Source organism: Strongylocentrotus purpuratus, unplaced genomic scaffold (assembly GCF_000002235.5).
Source record: "Strongylocentrotus purpuratus isolate Spur 01 unplaced genomic scaffold, Spur_5.0 spur5_scaffold_18, whole genome shotgun sequence".
In the NCBI taxonomy this organism is placed as follows: Eukaryota; Metazoa; Echinodermata; class Echinoidea; order Camarodonta; family Strongylocentrotidae; genus Strongylocentrotus; species Strongylocentrotus purpuratus.
Genome location: NW_022145603.1, coordinates 23558910 through 23567997, shown reverse-complemented (window position 1 = coordinate 23567997; position 9088 = coordinate 23558910).

The window sequence follows — 9088 nt, the reverse complement described above, 5'->3', positions numbered from 1 at the left end:
CCCTCCTGAGCAGCAATGTTTAATGCAGTACAACCGTCATTATCTCCGTTATTCACTTCTGCTCCTTGACTGATCAGATATTTGGTAACATCAAGATGACCTTCCCCAGCAGCACTGCGTAATGCAGTCCACCCGTCATCATCTCCCTTATTCACCTCAGCTCCATGACTTATCAGATATTCGGTGACATCAAGGTGACCCCCCTGAGCAGCAATGTGTAATGCAGTCCTATCCTCATTATCTCCCCTATTCACCTTAGCTCCTTGACTGATGAGATACTTGATAACATCAAGATGACCATTCTGAGCAGCACTGTGTAATGCAGTCCAACCGTCATTATCTCCCTTATTCACCTCAGCTCCTTGACTGATGAGATACTTGATAACATCAAGATGACCATTCTGAGCAGCACTGTGTAATGCAGTCCTATCCTCATTATTTCCCTTATTCACCTCAGCTCCTTGACTGATCAGATTTTTGGTGATATGAAGATGACCCTCATGAGCAGCACTGTGTAAGGGTGTCTGTCCATCTAGAGTCGTCTTCTCCACATCAGCACCTTTGTTTATGCGATACTCAGTGACGGTTCTATTTGTGTTTCCATCTTGGTCTGTCAGGTTTATGTTAGAACCCTGTTTTATCAGTTTTTTAACGCTTTTGAATTTACCCCTCATTTCTGCCTCATGAAGCTGTTGATTTATGTCCTCCGTACTTGAAGAAGCACAACCTTAATACCAGACATCATAATCAAGCACAGTTTCTTGTAATCGCCTACTTCTCTCTTAAAGATTGACTTCGACATGTTACGATTCAGAATCTACATGTAAATCTCTTTGTAGCAGATATTCCTGTTGCATTCTGCATTATACAAGCGTAAACATACACCAAACTGATTTGTTTCTTTTCTCTCAATTTGCAGTCGTCTTTTTGTTGTTTTTAACAAGTTCCAAAGTCCTGTGCAGTGAACCAAATCGTAGTTCAAACATCTGTCATTCCTATTCCGCTGTTAGGCTTCTCTCTTTCCTCTTTTTATTTTGGCAATCATCAACAAAAACTGAAACGCTGCTGCCCGGTTACTAAGCAACGGTACGCCTGGACCGACAATGCGAGTCAGGAACGTTGAGCCGCGCTTGACTGCATCGATTGGGATGTATTGTTTGATTCAGCCAACTCACTAGAATAGGCCACGGAGAAAATCACAATTTATGTCAAGTTTAGTGTTGATACTATTGAAGCTGTGTTAGCTAGAGTCACAATAAACCCCCAAATGAATTCAGAAGACACAAGTCTTGACTGTAGTTGTCTATTGTCTATCTTTATTATTGTGATTCCATATCCATCATTCAATTCTGTGAAAACTGTATGACAAAGACAGAATTGCAAGGATAATAAGCACATATGCAATGAATCTGACCCCAACAAGTATGTATATCGATTACAGCTTCGATCGATCACAGAATCATCTATGCAAACAATCTTGGCTATAAAACCCAAGATATAGACGTGTTTGCCAATCACTATACTACATCATGCAATTCATAAGGCTCCTATGGCTCCTTGTAACTTGGCAGCCTAACTCAATTGAATCAACTCCAACATTGAAAGAAGAATGACTTTTTAAAGCCCCACATATGCCTTTTTATGTAGGTACCGGTAGCTATATAGTAAGTAGAGATTCTTTGTAGCTATCTTCATTCATCTTTGTCCTAAATGACCCCAACTTTAGTTCTTTCATATCTATTGTCATGAAATTACATGATTTATCTACATGATTTGTTTTAACTGTAATTTGTTATGAGTGTTATTTGTTCAGGTAGCCAATAGCAACATTGAAAAAATTGCGCACTTGACATTATACACAGCAGTTTACTAATCGTCCGAGTTTGTTTGTAGCAGTTTTGCTCGGTATGACTTCCAGATTTCATTTTAACTCCTAAAGTTTCACCCATACTTGAAGGGTAACCAACACAGTTGTTGAATTTCAATTCCTTTAACTACGTTTGTACACCACAAGAGATTAAAGAAGGCATCAAGAATCAAGTTACACGCCCGAGCTATTCTCTTTATTGCAACAACGTGTCAAGTACATGAAAGTCTATTGAGTCCATCACATCTATGATAAACGAAGCCTGTCTCATACAGTCATAATTCATATATTTTGCACCATATCAGTCGTTACTCTTCACCTTATACAATATTTTATGAATGGTTCTATGTAAATTCCTACACAGTTGTACGTTACTTGTGTACATGAACGTATTGCTTTACTAGCCAGACTTGGTTTTATATATCCAAATTAATCTTCATAAAACTTTACTAATAGCGGTTTCGGATTAATTTCCAACTATGTTTTTTAACATGCTTTTAAAGTTAAACAGTACCATTGATTATAAAACATTGCCTAATTTTCCTCCACTCTCCCAACAAATTATGGTTCAAGGTCCATTTTGAATGTGTTGAGTTTGAGTTTTAACTCTTGGAATTCATCACTTATCCCACGAGATCCAAATTAGAGTTTCATGAACACAATTAAGCTACATTATATACATGATTGTTGTAGCCGTACAACTAGAACCTTTTTCATACAACCTTACAATAAGGCATTGCAGTTAATACCTAGTGTACATGATCATCTTGGTAAAATAAGTGAGCAGTCTTCATAAAACCTTGCAATGAAGAATATCTTCTGTAATTATTGTCTTATATACTTGACCATAGTAGCAATACAGGTGAAAACTGGACATATAGCCTCATAGTAAAGATAATTTAGTTCTGTTATTGTTATCATAATGTAGATGATTATTCTATCAATACAAATTGAGCAGTTTTTAAACCACCTTTTGATAAAGAAAAAGTCCTCTGAAATTAAAGCTACATTATATACATGATTGTTGCAGCCACACATCACAAATTGTTTTCATATAATCTTATATTAACGTCTATATTCATTTCGGTTATATACATGATCATCTTGGTAAAACAAATGGACAGTCTTGATAAAACCTTGCAATGAAGGAATTATCTTCTTTAATTATTGTCTTATGTACATGACCATCAGTGGCGTACCTGGGGTACTCCGTCAGGGGGGGGCAAGCGACCGAAACAAACAAAAAAGGCGATGCTAATTTTCACTTCTGGCGAGCGAACGAGCAAAAAAAATCTTTTGGTATATAAACTGGTATTGTTGCAAGTTGGGGGTGGAAACATTCACTTGTTAGCGACGTTAATTTCATTTTTTTGCAAACGAGCGTAGCGAGCAAGAAAAAAAAATCACTTCTTTTTTAATAATTGCCACTTAAACTTGATTCAATTGTCCCATGCAGGGCGCGGGGGCAATATTGTGTTTAGGGTGATTTTATACTCATCTTAGCTAGCGGGTGAAAATACATCTTTCTCTCAATGAATTGCTATATAAAATTTGTTTCATTGTTGCAGGTCGGGGGCGGCACAATCGTGTTTAAGGCAATGTCAATCCCGTTTTGGCGGGCAGGCAACCCCCTACATTTCTCTTTTTAATGATATTGTAACAGGTTAGTGGTGGGCACATAATTCCTCGAGCTAACGAGCGAAAAAAATCACTTCTCTTTTATAGGGAAAATATGGTACATAAAACTTGGGTTCATTGTTCCATGTCAGGGACGTGATTATTAAAAGCGGTGTTATTTCTATTTTGGCAAGCGAGCGTAGCGAGCGAGCAATAAAAATCACTTCTCTTTTATAGGGAAAATATGGTACATAAAACTTGGGTTCATTGTTCCAATGTCAGGGACGTGATTATTAAAAGCGGTGTTATTTCTATTTTGGCGAGCGAGCGTTGCGAGCAAAATGTTTGTAATGATAATTGGTTCATAAATTTCAGATTTTTTTGTTGCAGGTAAGGGCTTACACATTCATGTCTAAGGTGATGTTAATTCCGTTTTGGCGAGCACGAGCACACCAAAACTTTTTTGAATAACGTTTGGTACATAATTATTAACTGGTTGTTAACTGGTTGGGGTGGGCACGTTAGTGGTGTCAGTTCCATTTTGGCGAGCGAGCATAGCGAGCAAGCAAAAAAAAAAATTCTCTTTTAATAGAAATTAATAAATAAACTTGTTTTTATTGGTGCAGGTCAGGATGGACGCAATCGCGTTTAACGCGATCCAATCCTTTTTGGCGAAAGGGCGAAACAACTCTTCCATTTTAATGATATTGTTGCAGGTCAAGGGTGGGCACAATTGTTTCCAAAGCAATGTCTATTCATTTTATTCGCGAGCAAGTGTAGGGAGCGAGAAAAATGAGTTAGTCTCTTTTAGTAACATTTGGTACATACATTGTGTGTTATTGTTGCCATGGTTGCAGGTCGGAGCCCGTCGGGGCAGGCACAATTGTATTCTAGGCAATGCTAATCCTTTTTTTTTTTACAGGGGGACGAGCAAGTGAAAATATTTAATACAAAATAGGCTAGCAAGCAGTTCGCGCCAGCGAAGAGTTTCGAATTTGTTATACCACTTATATTTTCCTATTTTCATTTGTCTTAATTTTTCAGGGCCGTATGCGGAATATTTTTCTGGTGGGGGAGGGGGAAAGATGCGTTAAAAGTTTTTGAAGAATCTCAAAAGCAAAAGGATTGAAGGGAATTCGAGCGACCGAACTGGTCATGAGGGTACTTTGGCATTTTCAAAAGTAGAATTGAAGGATTTGGTATAGGCCTACACTACATTTTCAGGAAAAAAAATGTACGTTTTCAAAATATCTGGGGTCAACTGCCCCCCCCCCCTGGTTCGTACGGCCATGGTCTTTTTTTTAATTTCCCCATTTTTTTCCTTTCCTTTTCTTTTCCCTTTTTCTTCCTTTTTTCTCTTTCTTTCCTTTTTTTCTTCCCTTTTTCTTTTTTCTTTTTCTTTCCTTTCCTTTCTTTTCTTTTCTTTCCCCTTTTTCCTTTTTTCCCCTGGAGCCCGTCAGGGGGGGGGGCACTCTGCCCCCCTGCCCCCCCCATAGGTACGCCAGTGATGACCATTGTAGCAATACAAATGAAACACTAGTCATATATTCGTATAGTAAAGACAATTTAGTCTGTAATTATTGTCTTATTTACATGATTATTCTAGCAATTCAAATTGAACAGTTTTCGGACCACTTGATGATGAACCATATATTTATTGTATTTATTACCTTCACGTGCAACATCATTGTAGCAAAAGAAGTGAAACAGTATTCATACAGCTAAGAAACTATCCTCTGAAATTATTAAGCTGGATTATACATGATTGTTGCAGCCATACATCAAAAATATTTTCATATAAGCTTATAATAACGCTTATATTCATTTCAGTTATATACATGAACATCGTAGTAAAACAAATAAAATAAAATCTTGCAATGAAGAAAATATCTTCTATAATTATTATCATAATGTATATTATTATTGTAGCAATAGAAAGGCAAAAGGTTTCAAACAACCTTGCAGTAAAGAAAATATCCTCTGAAAATGTTATAAAGCTACCTTATATACCGTACATGATTGTTGTAGCCATACAACTAGAACCGTGTTCATACAACCTAATAATAATGCATACGTTCATTTCAGTTAATACTTAGTGTACATGATCATTGTAGTAACAGAAATGAGTACACTTCATAAAACCTTGCAATGAAGAAAATATCTCCTGTAATTAATGTCTTACAGTGTATATATAAATACATGAGTACGTGACCATAGTAGCAATACAAGTGATACACTGGACATACATGTATAGCCTCATAGTAAAGACAATTTAGTCTGTAATTATTGGCTTATTTACATGATTATTCGATCAATACAAATTGAACAGTTTTCAAACCACCTCATGATGAACCATATATTTATTGTATTCATTACCTTTACGTCAACATCTATTTAGCGAAAGAACTGAAACAGTATTCATACAATTTATAAAATATATCCTAAACATATATTCTGTAATTATGATCCTATGTATATGATTAATGTAGCAACAGAACAGCAAAAGTTTTCAAACAACCTTGCAATAAAGAAACTATCCTCTGAAATTATGAAGCTACATTATGATTGTTGCAGCCATACATCAAAAATCTTTTTCATTTAATCTTTTTCATATAATCTGATATTAATAACGCTTATTTTCATTTTCATTATTTAAATGATTATGATAGTAAAACAAATGGACTAGTCATATAGCCATATACTGTATATATTAAAGACATTTTTGTCTCTAATCATTATTCTAGTAATACAAATGTGCACTAGCATTTAAGTAATAGAACTGAAAACTGAAACAGTATTCATACAACAACAACATCTATTCTGTAATTATTGCCATAATGTATATGATTATTGTAGCAATAGAACTGAAACAGTATTCATACAACAACAACATCTATTCTGTAATTATTGCCATAGTGTATATGATTATTATAGCAATAGAACTGAAATATTATTCATACCACTTGACTAAGAAAATATATTCTGTAATTATCATAATGTATATGATTATTGTAGCAGTAAACAAGCAAAAGTTTTCAAACAAGTTCTTGCAATAAAGAAAATATCCTCTGAAGTTATAAAACTACCTTATATAAAGTGTACATAATTGTTGTAGCCATACAAGTAGAACTGAGTTCAAACAACTGTATAATAATGAATATATTTATTTCAGTTAATAGTGTATATAATCATTTTAGTAAAAGAAATGAGCACTCTTCATATACCTTGCAATAAAGAAAATATTCTCTGAAATTATAAAGCTACCTTATATACATAATTGTTGTAGCCATACAACTAGAACCATGTTCATACAACCTTGTGGTAACGCATAATTCATTTCAATTAATGCCTATTGTACATGATCATTGTAGTGAAAGAAATGAGTAGTCTTCATAAAACCTTGGTTACCTTATTTATGTAACATTTTAATGTTTCCATTATTTTAACGATCCTCGCTAAATGCAGCAGATTTTCCCCTTCAAAATTGGCAGAATTTATTCGTGGGTGTTTTTTTTTAATTCAACTGTTCAAGACATTGCATTGAAACAATTTTTTCTGCTATATGAAGAAATGGTGACAGATAATACTATAAACGCATTAAACTTCAACTATTCATTAACCATTATCAAATGGAAAAGGCATGCACACAAAATCTATGCCATTTGTGTCTGACAAAAAAAATCGACCCCATCTCAGAGACAATTGTCGCCATCTCACATAAGATCAGCGCCATATCCTATAAATATGCGGCACTATATCTCACATAGAAATAGGCACTTTCACATATAAAATCTTTGCAACAAAGCTACTATAAAAGTCAGCATCATCTCACATGAAGTTAATACCATTTCTCATCAAATTGACGCCATGTGTTAAAACCTAGGGCACCTCCATACGAAATATCAGCAATATCTCAAATAAAAAAAACGTGCCAAATCTTACATAAAATCTACGTCGCTAGTCTCCGATGAAAACCAGTACCCTCTCACATAGAATCTGTGCCGCTTGTCTCTAATAAGAGCCGGTACTATTTCACCAAAAATGGGAAACTTCTCGCATGAATTTGGCATCCTGTTGGTGTATATCTATACGTGGACACATCACATCACATGTTAGTACACTGTACATATACATGTATATCTTAGCGCTCAATTAATAGCAAATCGGTATTTTGGAGGGTCACTTACATTGTAAGTGCCCATTTCCAGTTAGCACGATAGGCTTCGCGTGTATGCTTTCATGCACGGTTGTGGGTGTGCGCAAAGTAGTTAAATGCGGAGTTAAAAAAAGTTTACTTTTCTGAAAACTGTGTTCAATAGCCGTCATTAATTTTAAAAAGATAAAAGGTCTTTTAGGGCCTCTGTTTTTAAACGAAACTATAAACTTTTATGAAACTACACACTTTTACTGTATTTTCTTGTTACGTAAATGATGTTCAATGGAAAGGACACTTTTGATTAAATTAGAATTTAGAAAATTAGAAAAGCGGAGTGGTGTAAATTATACTTTTAAATGTTTGGTGGGTGTTTCAAGTCAAGTAAATTCACATCATCACATGGCCCTCTGAAACCTAGTCTCCTATGTTGAAGTTGACGATCATATACATACCTTTTCTTTGTTACAGCACATATGATTGGTATAAGTGAGGTAAAGAAGGAGTTAATGAGCACTAAATGAGCTTTAGAATACCAATTTAGATGTATAGTACTGCTCACTTAACCTGAGGACTTAACAGGGAAGTTAAGTGAGCTTTAGAATACCAATTTAGATGTATAGTACTGCTCACTTAACCTGAGGACTTAACAGGGAAGTTAAGTGAGCTTTAGAATACCAATTTAGATGTATAGTACTGCTCACTTAACCTGAGGGCTTAAAAGGGAAGCTAAGTGAGCTTTATAGAATACCAATTTAGATGTATAGTATTGCTCACTTAACCTGAGGACTTAACAGGGAAGTTAAGTGAGCTTTAGAATACCAATTTAGATGTATAGTACTGCTCACTTAACCTGAGGACTTAACAGGGAAGTTAAGTGAGCTTTAGAATACCAATTTAGATGTATAGTACTGCTCACTTAACCTGAGGACTTAACAGGGAAGTTAAGTGAGCTTTAGAATACCAATTTAGATGTATAGTACTGCTCACTTAACCTGAGGACTTAACAGGGAAGTTAAGTGAGCTTTAGAATACCAATTTAGATGTATAGTACTGCTCACTTAACCTGAGGGCTTAAAAGGGAAGCTAAGTGAGCTTTATAGAATACCAATTTAGATGTATAGTATTGCTCACTTAACCTGAGGACTTAACAGGGAAGTTAAGTGAGCTTTAGAATACCAATTTAGATGTATAGTACTGCTCACTTAACCTGAGGACTTAACAGGGAAGTTAAGTGAGCTTTAGAATACCAATTTAGATGTATAGTACTGCTCACTTAACCTGAGGACTTAAAAGGGAAGCTAAGTGAGCTTTAGAATACCAATTTAGATGTATAGTACTGCTTACTTAACCTGAGGACTTAAACAGGAAGTTAAGTGAGCTTTCAGAATACCGCCTCTGGTAGATTTTTAAAGTCTTGAAACTCTGCAAAAAACAAATATAACAACATG